The sequence below is a fragment of the Ceratotherium simum genome, chromosome 6, assembly GCF_057802395.1.
Source record: "Ceratotherium simum simum isolate JZ-2026a chromosome 6, ASM5780239v1, whole genome shotgun sequence".
Lineage (NCBI taxonomy): Eukaryota > Metazoa > Chordata > Mammalia > Perissodactyla > Rhinocerotidae > Ceratotherium > Ceratotherium simum.
In genome coordinates this window covers 10,673,645-10,692,067 of record NC_141905.1, presented here as the reverse complement: position 1 = coordinate 10,692,067, position 18,423 = coordinate 10,673,645, and positions in this window count along the sequence as shown.

The window sequence follows — 18,423 nt, the reverse complement described above, 5'->3', positions numbered from 1 at the left end:
CTAAGCAAAACAAAGGAGTCAGGAGAGAAAGTCCTGATATTTGTCTCTTCAGGCTTATCTCGTGTTTTAATATTTGATGTACCCTCAAAAAATCATTAGTTTTTGCAGCATCCCCAGCCTCTTTAGACTTCGCTGTTGACATCTAACTTATATTTATGAAATTATTTTTATATTTAGCTAAAAGAACTTCATATAAAAATAGCTATTTGAAAAATTTTTAAACCATATTTGGAGAGTATAGGAAGATCAGGCTTAAAATATTCACTGTATCACATATAATTCACTTAGAGTGTGGGTGGGATTGGGTGTGGAGCTAGGACACCTCAAAGAGTTAGGCATTCATCCCCTAGGAGTTAATACAAGAGGCTCATACAAGAGTTGAGACTAGAAAAGGGATTGCCAACACATAACTAAATCGGAAGTTACTATACAGTGAGCTCCTAATTGCAGCCCTGATTTTCTAAACTGGTAATGATTCCTCAAGCAGTGCTCAGGAAGCTGCCCAATGTTCTAGATGCCAGTTTTTCCCCAGTGACTAGTATCCATATATGAAAAATACCAGGTAAGGAAATATGGATGCTTTATTTATGAGGTTGAGAAGGTGGGGTTGTGGCTGATATACCCAGATCAAAGGTAACACGAAGCAGTTAACTGGACATAGGTAACAGTGAAGTTATACATTATTTTAGGGGAAACATAGCTAATCTCTAATAAAGAGTGAAGGAGGGTGACAGATTAAGAATCCACCCTCCTTCAAGACAGAGTCCCAGAATATCTGACTCTAACCCTGAGCATTCCGTATGGAATGATTAGGGTAGTGACTGAGCATCTGCCCTTTGGCATTGCCTAAGGCCGTTCACTTGTTTGAATACTATAAGGCATCATCACAAGTGATGTGACTCTGTTTCAGTAATCTCTAAAATGGTGAATGCCTCCCAGTTCCTCCTACCCTCGTGTTTGTCACATAAGTCTTCCAATTGGCTGATGTATATAATCTAACTGGGATTTGGAGCCAAATAGGATCACAAGAACCCATATAGAGTGAGACCAGAGGGTAGGTCTGAAGTCAAAGTCTCAAATGGGTGTAAAATAGCCAGTTTTTCCAAATTTTTATACATATCTTAAGTAATATTTTTAACTATGTTGAGCTTTACTGTTCTCTTTTAAGCATTAACTTCCTTAATACAATTGAAATGTGATCAGAGTCCTTGGGGAGCATTTCACTGATTATGGGAAGGAAGTTTGGGGAAATCAATAAATTAGAAAACTTGTGCATGAAAATGCAGGAAGAACAAGAGGGGATATGTCACATTTCATCAGATCCTAAGATGCCATGGACTGTAAAAGGAAAACACTTCATTAATTTTTAAGACACACACCAATTACAGAGATGTGAAAATGGAAAAAATGATGGGTCTTAGGATTGTGTGTAAATGGTTCCTGTCAGAGTTCAAGTGTTGCCCTAGGCTTGATGCTTTACCAGGACTTGTTGAGTTGAACAAGGAACTTTGAATAGTCTCAGTAATCATCAATTATATTCAGTTGATAATTCTATCACTACTTTAGCAAAGGATCTAGGTTACAGGTTATTATTTTATTTATTTATTTATTTTTTGCTGAGGAAGATTTGCCCTGAGCTAACATCTGTGCCAATCCTCCTCTTTTTTTAGTGCAGTAACATTGGTTTATAATGAATTTCAAGTGTACATCATTATATTTCAATTTCTGTGTAAATTACATTATGTTCACCACCCAAAGCCTAACAATAATCCATCACCACACACATGTGCCTAATCATCCCTTTCTCCCTCCTCCCTCTTCCCCTCTGGTAACCACTAATCCAATCTCTGTCTCTATATAATTGTTGTTGTTTTTATCTTCTACATATGAGTGAGATCATACAATATTTGACTTTCTCCGTCTGACTTATTTTGGTTAGTATAATACCCTCAAGGTCCATCCATGTTGTCACAAATTGCTGGATTTCATTGTTTCTTATAGCTGAAAGTAGTATTCCATTGTGTATGTATATACCACATCTTTTTTATCCATTCGTCCCTTGATGGGCATCTAGGTTGCTTCCAAGTCTGGGCTATTATGACTAATGATGCACTGAACATAGGGGTGCATGTATCTTTACGCATTCATGTTTTCATGTGCTTTGGGTAAATACCCAATAGTGGAATAGGGGAATCATATGGTAGTTTTATTCTTAATTTTTTGAGGAATCTCCATGCTGTTTTCCATAGTGGCTGCACCACTTTGCACTCCCACTAGCAGTGTATGAGAGTTCCCTGCTCTCCACATCCTCTCCAACACTTGTTGTTTCCTGTCTTGTTAATTATAGCCATTATGACAGGAGTGAGGTAGTATCTCACTGTAGTTTTGATTTGCATTTCCCTGATAGTTAATGATGTTGAACATCTTTTCATGTGCCTGTTGGCCATCTGTATATCTTCTTTGGAGAAATGTCTGTTCACATCTTTTTCCCATTTTTTAATTGAGTTGTTTGGTTTTTGTTATTGAGAGGTATGAGTCCTTTATATATTTTGGAGATTAACACCTTATCAGATATACGGTTTGCAAATATCTTCTCCCAATTGTTAGGTTGTCTTTTCATTTTGTTGATGGTTTCCTTTGCTGTGCAGAAGCTTTTTAGTTTGATGTAGTCCCATTTGTATATTTTTTCTATTGTTTCCCTTGCCCAGTCAGACATGATACTTGAAAATATGTTGCTAAAACCAATGTTGAAGAGTGTACTGCCTATCTTTTCTTCTAGAATTTTCATGGTTTCAGGTCTCACATTCAAGTCTTTAATTCACTTTGAGTTAATTTTTGTGTATGGTGTAAAATAATGGTCTACTTTCATTTTTTTGCATGTGGCTGTCCAGTTTTTCCAGCAACATTTATTAAAGAGACTTTCTTTTCCCCATTGTATGTTCTTGGCTCCCTTGTTGAAAATTAGCTGTCCATAGATGTGTGAGTTTATTTCTGGGCTCTCGATTCTGTTCCATTGATCTGTGTGTCTGTTTTTGTACCAGTACCATGCTGTTTTGGTTACTACAGCTTTGTAGTATATTTTGAAATCAGGTAGTGTGATACTTCCAGCTTTGTTCTTTTTTCTCAGGATTCCTTTAGCTATTTGGGGTCTTTTGTTGTTCCATATAAGTTTAGGATTCTTTGTTCTATTTCTGTGAAAAATGTTGTTGGAATTTTCATAGGGATTGCATTGAATCTACAGATTGCTTCAGGAAGTATGGACATTTTAACTGTGTTAATTCTTCCAATCCAAGAGCACGGAATATCTTTCCATCTCTGTGTCTTCTTCAGTTTCTTTCAACAGTGTTTTATAGTTTTCAGTGTACAGATCTTTCACCTCTTTGGTTAAATTTATTCCTAGGTATTTTATTATTTTTGTTGCAATTGTAAATGGGATTGTATTCTTAATTTCTCTTTCTGCTACTTCGTTGTTAGTGTCTAGAAACACAACAGATTTTTGTGTGTTGATTTTGTATCCTGCAACTTTACCATAGTCATTTATTATTTCTACACGTTTTTTGGTGGATTCTTTAGGGTTTTCTATATATAAAATCGTGTCATCTGCAAATAGTGACAGTTTTACTTCTTCCTTTCCAATTTGGATCCCTTTTATTTATTTTTTTTGCCTGATTGCTCTGGCTAGGACTTCTACTACTATGTTAAATAGGAGTGGTGAAAGTGGGTATCCTTGTCTGGTTCCTGTTCTTAGAGGGATAGCATTCAGTTTTTCACCATTGAGGATGATATTAGCTGTAGGTTTGTCATATATGGCCTTTATTATGTTGAGGTACATTCCTTCTATACCCATTTTATTCAGAGTTTATCATAAATTGATGCTGTATTGTGTCAAATGCTTTCTCTGCATCTATTGAGATGATCATTATTCTTCATTTTGTTAAAGTGGTGTATCACATTGATTTGCAGATGTGGAACCATCCCTGCATCCCTGGACTAAATCCCACTTGATCATGGTGTATGATCTTTTTAATGTATTATTGTATTTGATTTACTAATATTTTGTTGAGGATTTTTGCATCAATGTTCATCATAATCCTGTAAGTTTCTTTTTTTGTGTTGTCCTAGTCTGGTTTTTGTATCAGGGTAATGTTCCTTCATAGAATGAGTTAGGAAGCTTCCCCTCCTCTTCAATTTTTTGGAAGAGTTTGAGAAGGATAGGTATTAAGTCTTCTTTGAAAGGTATTAAGCTGACTGGTCCTGGACTTTTATTTTTGGGGAAGTTTTTGATTACTGTTTCGATCTCCTTACTGGTGATTGGTCTATTCAAATTCTCTATTTCTTCTTGATTCAGTTTTGGAAGGTTGTATGATTCTAAGAATTTATCCATTTCTTCTAGATTATCCAATTCGTTGGCATATAGCTTTTCATAGTATTCTCTTATAATCTTTTGTATTTTTGAGGTGTCCGTTGTAATTTCTCCTCTTTCATTTCTGATTTTATTTATTTGAGCCTTCTCTCTTTTTTTCTTGGTGAGTCTAGCTAAAGGCTTGTCAATTTTGTTTATATTTTCAAAGAACCAGCTCTTGTTTTCATTTTTTTCTGCTCTTATTTTTATTATTTCCTTCCTTCTACTGATTTGGGGCTTTGTTTATTCTTCTTTTTCCAGTTCCTTTAGGTGCACTGTTAGATTGTTTATTTGAGATTTTTCTTGTTTGTTGAGGTAGGCCTGTATTGATATAAACTTCCCTCTTAGAATCGTTTTTGCTGTATCCCATAAATTCTGGTATGTTGTATTTTCATTTTCATTTGTCTCCATGTATTTTTTGATTTCTCCTTGATTTCTTCATTGACCCAGTCTTTGTTCAGTAGCATTTTGTTTAATCTCCACATATTTGTGGCTTTTCTGATTTTCTTCCTGTAGTTGATTTCTAGTTTCATACCGTTGTGGTCACAAAAGATACTTTGTATTATTTCAGTCTTTTTAAATTTATTGAGACTTGTTTTGTGGCCTAAAATGTGATCAGTCCTGGAGAATGTTCCATGTGCATTTGAAAAGAATGAGTATTCTGCAGTTTTTGGATGTAATGTTTTATATATATCTACTAAGTAGATCTGGTCTACTGGGTCGTTTAAGGCCAGTGTTTCTTTATTGATCTTCTGTTTGGATGATCTATCCATTGGTGTAAGTGGAGTGTTCAAGTCCCCTACTATTATTGTGTTACTGTCTACTTCTCCTTTTATGTCTGTTAATAATTGCTTTATATATTTAGGTGCGCCTATGTTGGGTGCATAGATATTTACAAGTGTTATATCCTCTTGTTGGATTGTTCCCTTGATCATTATGGATTGCCCTTCTTTGTCTCTTGTTACAGTTTTTGTTTTAAAGTCTATTTTGTCTGAGATAAGTATTGCTACCTCAGCTTCTTTTCACTGCCATTTGCGTGGAGTATCTTTTTCCATCCCTTCACTTTCAGTTTGTCAGTGTCTTTAGGTCTGAAGCGTGTCTCTCCTATGCAGCATCTATATGGGTCTTGTTTTTTTATCCAATCAGCTACCCTACGCCTTTTGATTGGAGCGTTTAGTCCATTGACATTTAAAGTAGCTATTGATAAGAATGTGCTTATTGTCATTTTTTTAACTTTCTTTCTTGGTGTTTTAGTAGTTCTTCTCTGTTCCTTCCTCTCTTGCTCTCTTCCCTTGTGGATTGATGGCTTTCTTTAGTATTATGTTTGGGTTCATTTCTCTTAGTTTTTTGTGTATTTATTATAGGTTTCTGGTTTGTGATTACCATGAAGTTCATGTAAATAACCTACATGTATAGAAATCTATATTAAGTTGATGGTCTCTTATTTTGACCTTTTGCTAAAAGCTCTGCTCTTTTACTCCTGTCCACCCACATTTTATGTTTTTGATATATCTAATCTCTTGTTTGTGTGTTTGTAGCCATTACACTCTTATCATGGAAATAGATTTTTTTTCATATTTGTGGTCTTCTCTTTCCCTCTGAAGTAAGTTCCTTTCGCATTTCTCGTAGGCATGGTTTCTTGGTGATAAACTCCTTTAGTTTTTGTTTGTCTGGGAAGCTCTTTATCTCTCCTTCCATTCTGAATGATAACCTTGCCCGGGAGAGTATTCTTAGCTCTAGGTTTTTTCCTTTTAGCACTTTAAATATATTGTGCCACTCTCTTCTAGCCTGTAAGGTCTGCTGAGAAAGCTGATAGACTTATGGGGTTTCCTTTGTACATAACTTGTTGCCTTTCTCATGGCTTTTAGGATTCTCTCTTTATCTTTAATTCTGGACATTTTGATTATGATGTGTCTTGGTGTGGGCCTCTTTGGATGTTTCTTGTTTGGTGCTCTCTGCTTCCTGTACCTGGATTTAGGTCAGGGAAGTTTTCATCTATTATTTCATCAAATAGATTCTCTGCCCCTTTGTTTCACTCTTCTCCTTCTGGGACACCTATAACATGGATGTTAGTGTGCTTGATGTTGTCCTGCAGGTCCCTTAGACTGTCCTCACTCTTTTTAATTCTTTTTTCTTTGGTCTGTTCAGCTTGGGTGATTTCCTCTAGTCTTTCGTCCAGCTCGCTGATCCATTCTTCTGTTATCATCTACTCTACTATTGAGTCTCTCTAGTGAATTTTTCATTTCCAGTATTGTATTCTTCATTTCTGATTGGTTCTTTTTTATATCTTCCATTTCTTTGTTGACGTTCTCACTGAGTTCATCCATTCTTCTCCCAAGATCAGTGAGCATCCTTATGACTCTTTGTTTGAACTCTGTCAGGTAGATTGCTCATTTCTGTTTCATTTAGTTTTTTGTCTGGGATTTTTGTCCTCTTGCCTTACTTGGAACATATTCCTTTGCCTCCTCATTTTGCCTCTTTCTCTGTGCTTGTGTCTGTGTCTTAGGTAGGTCAGCTACATCTTCTGATCTTGGAGAGGTGACCTTATGTAAGAGATGTCTTATGAGGCCCAGCAGTGTGCTTCTCTCTTGTCACCAGTTCCAAATGTTCCAGGAGTGACCACCGTGTGGGCTACAGGTGTCCTTCTGTTATGGCAGGGTTGCTCTTGCTGCAGGTTCCCAGAGAAGTTAGGGTGTCCCCCTGGGCAGCTGCATGTGCCTGTTATGGACCCTTCAGTCTCCTTCTCGGGTGTGGGGAGCCCCAGCACAGTTGGCTGCAAGATCTAATAGCACATTCCTGTTGCAGTTTTTCTGTTAAGTGAGTAGGCCCCCAGTGTGGCTAGTTGTTAGGCTCAGGGGCTTACAATTGCTGTAGGCTTCTGGCCTATACAGCTCTTGTCAACTCTTTCAGGATTGCAGCTGGATGGGGCTGGCCCCCAGCAGGGGAGCACCCAGTTGTTTCAGGCTTTGGAAGGTAGGTAGGGCTGATCTTCTACATAGCAGTCTGAGAAGCACAAGTCTTCTGCAGCTGACAAGCCCCACCCACCCCAGAAGGCCACACACACCATCAACACAGTCCTGCCCCATGCATGCACCCTGACCCCCTGAAGTGGACCCAGTCGCCCCACAGCAGAGGCCCCATACACTCCACCTGCTCCTTGCACACGTCCTGCCCTGCAGAGGTAGATCTACTCACCCAGCTGCAGCGAATCCAGGCACGTTGCCTATACAGGCCCTCAAGTTGCCCAAGGACTTGTTGTTGGGTGGGACCAGTCCCTAGGATGGGCTGCCTGCCCTGGCTGAGCTGGATTAAATCAGTGCTCTAAAGGGTGGCACAGGTCCCTGCAGTAACAGGCCAGGGAAGAACTCCAATGGCATCTGCCAGTGTCTATGTCAGCACTCCCGCACCAGGTCACAATAATGGCTACCGCTAATGTCTCAGTCCCTTGAGAGGTCTCACCTCGCACCGAGATACACCCAGGTCCTATCAGGTGAGTCTCTTTTCACCAAAGGACTGTGCACCTTTCTGGTAATTTCCGAATGGGTGAATTTATGTGTGGGCCCTTTAAGAGCTAGCTTTTTTTTCTTATGTCTGATAGCTTTTCTGGGGGTATTCACCATTGTTGTTAGTCACCAGCAAAGCCAGGTATTATGACACTCATCTTGGTTGTGCTGGGTCCAAAAAATGTTTATAGCGGCAACTCTCCCCTGCTCAGATCCCTCACTCCTCCAGGGAAGGCTGCATACCTTTGGATTATTCCCAGGTAGCTGTGAAGTGCTGCAGCTTGTGAAAGTGGCTTTTTTTCTCTCCAGAAGGGAATTTCTGTCTCTTCCACCTCAATCAGGACTGTCGTGTGTTGCAGGGGTTCCTCTTATTCAGTTTTCAGTTCTCTCTCAGGAGTAATTGTTCCAAGAATAGTTGTAAGTCTGTTGTGTCTGTGAGAGGAGGTGAGTTCAGAGTCCGCCTACACCACCATCTTGACACCAATCCAATCCTCCTCTATTTTGTTTTTTGTTCTTTTTGTGTGTGAAGATCAGCCCAGACCTAACATCTGATGCCAATCCTCCTCTTTTTGCCGAGGAAAATTGGCCCTGGGCTTACATCTGTGCCCATCTTCCTCTACTTTATATGGGACACCTGCCAGAGCATGGCTTGACAAGCAGTGTGTTGGTGCATGCCCGGGAACCGAACTTGCAAACCCTTGGGCTGCTGAAGCGGAGCATGTGCACTTAACTGCTATGCCACTGGGCTGGCCCCCCTCCTCTATTTTGCATGTGGGTCAACACCACAGCATGGCTGACAAGTGGTGTAGGTCCATACCCAGGATCCAAACCCACAAACCCAGGCTGCTGAAGCAGAGCACACTGAACTTAACCACTATGCCACAGGGCTGGTGCTGGTTACAGGTTATTTGTTGAGTACTTGAGACAAGTTTTTACAATTCTTAAAATTCTTACCTATTCAATGGGTGCTATTTGCTTTCAATATGGATTGTTTAATATCTTAAGGTCAAAATACTGGCAAATATGTGATCACTACTTGTAGTCACAGTTCTAAATTAGGATATTTCTAATTCTTACCTCTCCATCCCGCATCCTGACCACCAGAGTTAGGGGACAGAAACATGGAGGTTCACTTTTGCAGCTCCCATAGCCTTTCTCATTGTACTTTCATTGGTGAGAAAGGGTCATAACTGAGCATGGAGTGCAAGGCTGAACCCTAGGTAATGAAAGCAAAGGGAATCCAAAGCAACTTGCCCAAAGTAGTTGCCAGAGTAAAAGTAGCACTGGGTTGGTATCTGAGAGCAGATGATACCAACAAGTAGGTTCAGGACCTAGAGCTGGGAAAAGCTAATACATAGGGAACATGTGGCAACTGATCAGCAGGGCTACAGAAATCATGTCAGTGTTTGGTCAACTGAGCAAAATAGCAGAGAAAGATCTAGAAAATGCTTTTGTTGAACATGTCTGATCTCTCTGGACAGGATTAAAATGCTAGAAAAGAAACTTTAAATTTATAAAACCACAGCAATAAAGAGAACAGGAGAAAGACCATCAGCAAATGAGATCTCAACAAAAATTTGAAAGATGGAAGGAGGATAGCTATTGTATCAGAGCAGAAGCAGGCACCATTTATACTGTTTGCACGTGAGGATAAGGACAAAAGGAACCAGTTGGCTCCAGACTCAGAGATGCCTAATGAGGATAGGAGTGAGACATGAAAGGAAAGCAGTGAAATTAATGGCCAGTTGTATATGGAAGGTTCCCCTCATCCCATACATACGTGACCTCCTCCCCAATTCCCGTGCACTGTCAACCAGGGATTCACCCTCCAGCAAGAGATGGGAAGTTTCTTCTCTGCAGAAATTGGTCCCAAGGGAGAGACCTGTATCCTGGCATTTGGGAATCCAACAATAAAGCAGCCCCATTCTAGCTCCAATACACTTATAACAGCTTCAAGTTCATGAAATAAAAACAGATAAAATTGAAATAGATATAGGCAAATTTTCAATTAGATATTTCAACACTTAAGTAACTGATAGCACAAATGGATAGAAAATCAATAAGGATATATGAGACTATCAATTAACTTGACTAATTGACATTTATAGAACACTCCACCCAACAACAGCATAATACATATTCTTTTCAACTTCACATAATATGGGCTATAAAACAAGTTTCAAGAGATTTAAAAGAATGGAAATCATACAAGGTATGTTCTATTACCAGAACAGCATTAAATTAGAAATCACTAACAAAAATATCTGAAGAATCCCCAAATATTTGGAAATTAAACAACATACTCCTAAATGAGGTTAAAGAGGAAGTAACAAGGAAAATTTGAAAATATTTTGAACTGAATAAATATATCAAAATTTGTGGGATGCAGCTAAAGCAGTAGGGAATTTTAACAATTTTATACCAAGAAATTCAACAACTTAGATGAAATGGAAAAAGTCCTTGAAAAGGCACAAACTACCAAAGCTCACTCAAGAAGAAAGAGAAAACTTGAATAACCCTATTAAATAAATTGAATTTGTAGCTGACAACCTTCCCACAAAAAAAGTACAAGCCCAGATGGTGCAAGTGGATTCTACCAAGCATTTAAGGAAGATATAACAATTCTACACAAACTCTTCCAGGAAGAAACACTTTCCAACTCATTTTATGAGCCAACAACCACATACTAAAGCCAGACAAAGACATCATGAGAAAAGAAAATCGTAGATCAATATCTCTCAACATAGATGCAAAAATTATTTTAAAAATAGAAAGTTGAAACAGCAATCTATAAAAGGATGGTAATACATCATGATCAAGGAGGGTTTATCCTAGAAATGAAAGGTTCCTGAGCATGCAAAATCAATGTATTTCATCATATTAACATACTAAAAAATGAAAACCATGTAATACCCTTTTTTAAATGTAGGAAAAGCATTTGAAAAAAATCAACGTTCTTTCATGATTAACAACACTCAATTGATTAGGAATTAAAGGGACCATCCTCAATCTAATAAAGGGAATTTGTGGAAGAACCTACATCTGACATCATACTTAATGATGAAATAAGAGCACTTCCTCCTAAGATTGGGAACAAGGCAAAAATGTCTACTCACCACTTCTACTCAACATTGTCCCAGATGTTCTAGCCAGTGCAACAGGGCAATAAAACTAAAAGGAGTGAGGGGCCCACAGGGAGTCCTAGCATGTACCACACCCAGCCTGCACTGGGTTTGGGGTGACCAGACTGGCCTGAGGGATGGGGCAGAGCAGGACCAAGAAGGGCTATGGGCAAGCTGGCTCTGAAAAGGAGAAGAAACACAGAGACCCAGACATATGAAAGGAGAATGCCACGTAACAGCAGAGAAAGAGACTGGAGTTATGCTGCTGCGAGCAAAGGAACACCAAGGATGACAGCCACCACCAGAAGCTAAGAGGAAGGCGTGGAGCAGATTCTCACTTAGAGCCTTCAGAGAGAGCATGGTCCTGCTGACACCTTGATTTCAGACTTCTTGCCACTAGAACTGTGAAAGAATAAATTTCTATTGTTTTATGCCACCCCGTTTGTGGTACTTCATTACAGCAGCCCTAGGAAACTAATACATAGTCCTTCAAAGTGGTCCTGGGACAATCAACTTTTCTGTTTGGAAAAAACACAAAGGTAGATCACTACTTTGTACCATAAAAAAATTACATTCCAGATAAATTAAAAATCCAAACATGAAAAGCAAAAGTTCAGTCTTGGTAGAAAATATAGAATATCTTTGTAACCTTGGTATAGAAAAGAATTTCTTCAACAAAACACAAAAAGCAAAAAGGCCTAAGAAAAGACTGATATATCTGCATCAAAACTGAAAACTTGTGTGCAATATAAGACAGCATAAATAAAATTAAATGATAAGCCACAGATTATGAGAAAGAATTTGTAACCAAATATAGTCAACAAATAAATATACAAATTATACAAAGAAATCCTAGATATGAAAGGACAAGTGATCCAATAAAAATGTAGTCATGCACCGCAAACAATGTTTTGGTCAACAACAGATTGCACATACGATGGTGGTGCCATAAGATTAGTACCATATAGCCTAGGTGCACAGTAGGCTATACCATCTAGGTTTGTGAAAGTACACTCTGATATTCACACAATGATGAAATCACCTAATGACATATATCTTAGAATGTATCCCTGTTGTTAAGCAACACATGACTGTATAGACAAAGGATATGAACAGTCAACTCACAGAACTGAAAACAAATGGTCAATGGATTAAAAATTGTGACATATTTAGACAATGGAACGCTGGAAAAAATTAAAATAAATCAGTTCTATATATATATCAACATGGACAGATCTCAATATGTGAATAAAAATGCAAGTTGCAGTATAATACATTTGTGTATAAAAGACAAAGAAATACTATATATTATTTATGGGCTAGATGTGTATTAAAATATTGAAAACATGAACTGAAAAGTTACCACATTCATCATAATATTTGCCTCTAGGAAGAGAGAAGAAAAGGACTGAGTATAAGAACAAGATTGAAGAAGGAACCAAGGGAATTTGAGTTTCATCTGTCATACCCCATTTATTTCATTAAAAGGAAATTTGAAGAAAAAAAGTTAAATTTTTTAAATCAGTGGTGAATACTAGGATGCTTGGTATAATGTCCTCTAATTTTCTGGATCTTTTAAACTTCTGAAAATTAAAGTAATAATGAAAAAGACACAGAATTTGAGAAGACATAAAACTGTATTTGCTGTGACATTGTCTATAGAAAAGCATATAAGGAATCTAGGAAAACATTTTTAGAACTAATAAGTGAGTTTAGCAAGGTCACAGGATACAAGCTCAATATATTAGCAATAATTAAAAGTTGAAATTAATAAAAGAATACCACTTACAATAGCATCAATAACATGAAATGTTTTTAGGGATAAAATTATGAGAATAGGCCGGCCCCGTGGCTTAGCGGTTAAGTGCGTGTGCTCCGCTGCTGGCGGCCAGGGTTCGGATCCTGGGCGCGCACCGACACACCGCTTCTCCAGCCATGCTGAGGCCGTGTCCCACATACAGCAACTAGAAGGATGTGCAGCTATGACATACAACTATCTACTGAGGCTTGGGGGGGGGGAATAAATAAATAAAATCTTTAAAAAAAAAATTATGAGAATATGTGCACGATGTGTACACCTAAAACTACAAAACAATGCAGAGAGAAACTGAAGTCCTAAATAAACAGAAAGATACACCATATTCTTGCATTATAAAACTCTAGGACCTAGAACGTCAAAACAATTTTTTAAAAGAAAAAAGTGAAGACTTTTTTCCAAAACTAACTGTAAACCTTCAGTAATCAAAATAGTATGGTATTGGAGTTAGGATAGACATATAGGTAAATGGAACAGAATTAGGCCCACTAATATATTTTCAATTGCTTTTCAAGAAAGATGCAAAGATATTTCAATAAGGAAAAGATAATGTTTTCAACACACGGTGCTGGAAAAATTGAGTAACTATGAGAAAAAAATGAACAATGTAAACATAAGCATAAAAACCATAAAGTGCCTAGGAGAAAATCTTTGTTAGATAGAACACAAAAAAAAACACAAACCATTAAAGGAAAAATCGGTACATGGACTTCATCAATTTTAAAACTTCTCTTTGAAACGTCATATGAAGAAAATGACGGTTATGGACTGGGAGAAAATATGTGCAGAACATATATCTGTAAAGGAGGACTTATATCCAAAATATATAAAGGGCTCTTATGACCCAGTAATTAAAAAAATCAAACAATCTGATTAAAAAGTGGACAAAAGATTTGAATGGGCACTTTATTAAAGAAGATATGCAAATGACCAGTAAGCACATGAAAGAATACTGAATATCACTAACCATTTTTGTTTTGTTAATGCCACAGAGTCAGTTGCAAATTCTAGTGACCCTGTGTACAGCAGAGCAGAACCTTGCCTCGTGTTTGTGTGCCATCCTTTAACCTTCTGGCACTATTTCAGACAATGCTCTACTGCTATTCATAGGGTTTTCATGGCCAATGTTTTTCAGACGTTGTTGGCCAAGTCCTTCTTCCTAGTCTTTCTAGTCTGGAAGCTCCACTGAAACCTGTCCACCATGGGTGACCCTGCTGGTATTTGAAATACCAGTGACACAGCTTTCAGCATCACAGCAACACACAGCTGCCACAATATGACAACAGACAGATGGGTGGTGTGGTTCCCTGACTGGGAAAAAAATCTGGGCCATGGGAGTGAGAACACTGAATCTTAACCACTAGACCACCAGGTCTGGCTCACTAATCATTAGAGAAGTGCAAATTGAAACCATAATGAGATACCACTACACACTTAGAATAGCTAAATTTAAAAGGTACAATAATACCAAGTGTTGGCAGAAACATAAAGTTGCTATCAGAAATGCAAAATAGTCATTTGGAAAACAATTTGGCTGTTCTTATAAAGTGAGATATACACTTATCACAGCCTGGCAATCCCACTCCTAGGTGTTTACCAAAGAGTAGTGAAGACATAAGTTAATCCAAAGCCTTTATGTCAATGTTCTTAGCAGGTTTATTCATGATAGACATAGTCATAATGGAAACAATCCAAGTGTCCATCAACAGGTGAATGAGTAAACAAATTGTAGAATATCCACACAATAGAATACTTTTTCAGCAATAAAAATAAACATTTAACTCCTGATACAACAACAGGGATGAATTCAAAAGCATTATGTTAAGTGAAAGAAATCAGACTCAAAATGCTACATAGTGTATAAGAAATTCTAGAAAAGGCAAATCTATGAGAGGAAGCAGTTCAGAGGTTGTTAAGAGGGGGGAGGTGTCTGACTGCAAAGTGGCGTGAGGAATGGAAAAGTCCTCTCAGTTAAGGTGGCAGTTAAATGACTGCATTCATTGAACTATTTATATAACATGGGTAGATTTTATTGTATATAAGTTGTACATTGTGTATAAATATAAATCAATAAAATGAATTGAAACATACACATATGAAAACACATATACACCAGTGCACATCACTTTTGTGTGTGTTTGTGTGGTAAGAAGACTTAACATGAGATCTATCCTCTTAACAAATTTTTAAGTGCACAATGCAGTATTGTTAACTGTAGGACAATGTTGTACAGCAGATCTCTAGAACTTACTCATCTTGCATAACTGAAGCTTTATACTTGTTGGACAGCAACTCCCCATTTCCTCCTCTCTCCAACCCCTAGCAACCACCATTCTACTTTGTTTCTATGAGTTTGACTATTATATGAGGTACCAGTGCACATAATTTTGGAATATTAAAACACTACTTGGTTGTTCCACAGAATCTCTTAATTGGCAGTGTTGGCAGATTGCTCTGCTGTTGAAAACCGTGGTTCTGTACTCTGCTATCAGACAGATGTTAACCATGAGTTTCTCTGAGCTCAGAGAAATATTCTCCCCACACAGTTTTCACTCTGAGTTTTCTTGGGCCACCTACTGGTCCCTATTTTCCTACCAACACTGTGAATCATTTACATGAGTATTCTTCACAAAGTTCTGAACCTGCATGTGACTCAGAACTTTGCAAGAATTAAAATCTTGATTTGTAAAACTCTGATGCTTTATCCTCTTGAACATCCACCACTTGGTCCTCATTTTGGGGAATCTGATGAGATACTCCTCCTTTTCCTCAATAGAGGTCCGTTTGTCTTTTTTCTCCATTTTCGCTTAATCTTTTTATTATGGAAAATTTTGAACAGCAGAAATTAGAATAACAAAAGGATGCTCCATGAACTAATCACTCAGTTTCAAGTGTTATTAACTCATTTTCCTATGCAGTTTTCATCCCCATCTTTATAAGATTCAAGAGGATTAATATTTATAAAACTCATTAATGAACTTAGTATTTATTAAAGTTATTTCTTCACAGGACACTGTTAATATCAACAAGAGCTCACAAGTCATAACACGTTTGAATTAAAATAGCAATTAAAAAATCTCAAAAGTAAATTTATTCTTCTACTCATATTTCAGTGATATAGCAAGAAGCATGTTTACCACGAATCAATAGCTATCACAAATACATTTTAAACTGGATGCTTATCATACCAGCAGTTATCAAAGAGATTACATATATCAACAGTTAATGAGCAAATGTTGCCTGTGTGTCAGGGAGCAAAGTAGATGCTACATATTCATACAGTTCTGGGGGTATGGTACACTGTTTCTCAAGGAGCAAACTGCTGCATAATCAAAAGTGTGTGTGTGTGTACATACTCACATATACATACATGCATATATATATTTGTAGGTATGTATGTATACCTACATATACATACATATATGTGTATGTGAGTGTGTGTGGCTTAAAATTTTAGAAAAGTATATTGCTCACACTCTTTTCCTCAGAACAAACTGATTCCTGAACTAGGTTTGGGTCTCTGCTCCTTCATGCCCCATGGTTTTGCATGCATGAGGAAGGGACAGAGCAACATTGATCTTCTATTCACTGGGCACCTACACATACTGTGAACTAAGTTTTAAGTTTATATTTCCTGTCCTGTCCTCCTAAGTGAGCTCCAAACTTAGTATCTTCCAAACCCAAACCCGTTCCTTTCCCCTTCTTTCTGATCTGAGTAATGACACCACCATGAAACATTGGCCTTAAACACCATATTAGACCAGATGGACTTAACAGATATATACAGAACATTCCATCCAAAAGCAACAGAATGCACATTCTTTTCAAGCACACATGGAACATTCTCCAGGATAGATCATATGTTAGGCCATAAAACAAGTCTTAATAAATTTAAAAAGATTTAAATCATATCAAGCATCTTTTCTAACCACAATGGTATGAACTTAGAAATCAATTACAAGAAGAAAACTTGAAAATTCACAAATATGTGGAGATTAAATAACATGCTACCAAACAACCAATGAGTCAAAGAAAATATCAAAAGAGAAATCAAAAACTATCTTGAAACAAATGAAAATGGAAATACAACATACCAAAACTTATGAGATGCAGCAAAAGCAGTTCTAAGAGGGAAGTTCATAGCAATAAATGTCTACATCAATAAACAAGAAAGATCTCAAATAAACAACCTAACTCTACACCTCAAGGAACTAGAAAAAGAAGAACAAATAAAGCCCAAAGTTAGTAGAAGGAAGGAAATAATAAAATATCAGAGCAGAAATAAATGAAATAGAGACCAAAAAGACAATAAAAACATCAATAAAATTAAGAGCGAGTTTTTTCAAAAGATAAACAAAATTGACAAAATTTTAGCTAGACTAAGAAAAAAGAGAGATGACTCAAATAAATAAAATTATAAGGAAATATCAACCTTAAATGACATGTTAGACCAGATGGACTTAACAGATATATACAGAACATTCCATCCAAAAGCAATAGAATACATATTCTTCTCAAGTGCACATATAACATTCTCCAGGATAGATCATATGTTAGGCCATAAAATAAGTCTTAATAAATTTAAGAAGATTGAAATCATATGAAACATCTTGTCTGAGCACAATGGTATGAAACAAGAAATCAATTACAAGAAGGAAACTGGAAAATTCAGCAGTATGTGGAGATTAAAAACATGCTCCTGGGTGAAATGTGTGAAGGGGGTCAAAGGTACAACCTTCAAGTTATAAAATAAAAAAGTCATAGGGATTTGATGTACGGCATGGTGATTAGAGTTAATAATACTGTGTTGCATATTTGAAAGTAGCTAGGAGACTTGAAGAAAAAAAGAAAAAATTTTGTGATTATACATGATGATGGATATTAACTAGGTTCATTGTAGTGATCATTTAGCAATATACACAAGTATCAAATAATTACATTGTACACCTGAAACTAATATAATGTTATGTTATGTCAATTATACCTCAATAAAAACAAAACATACCAAAACTTATGGGATGCAACAAAAGCAGTTCTAAGAGGGAAATTCATAGCAATAAATGCCTACATCAAGAAACAAGAAAGATCTCAAATAAAAAACCTGACTCTACTCACTAAGGAACTAAAGGAAGACGAACAAAAAAAGCCCAAAGTTAGTAAAAGGAAGGAATAACAAAGATCAGAGTGGAAATAAATGAAATAGAGACTAAAAAAACAATAGAAAAGATCCATGAACCTGAGAGCTGCTTTTTGAAAAGATAAAATTGACAAACCTTTTCCTAGACTCGCCAAGAAAAGAGAAAAAGAAGGTTCAAATAAATAAAATCAGAAATGAAAGGGGAAATGTTACAACTGATACCACAGAAATACAAACAATCCTAAGTGACTACTTCTACTATGCCAACGAATTGGACAACCTAGAAAAAATGGATAAATTCCTGGAAACATACAGCCTACCAAGGCTGAATCATGAGGAAATAGAAAATCTGAACAGACCAATCACTAGTAAGGAGATAGAATCAGTAATCAAAAAACTCCCAACAAACAAAAGTCCAGTACCGGATGGCTTCACTGGTGCAT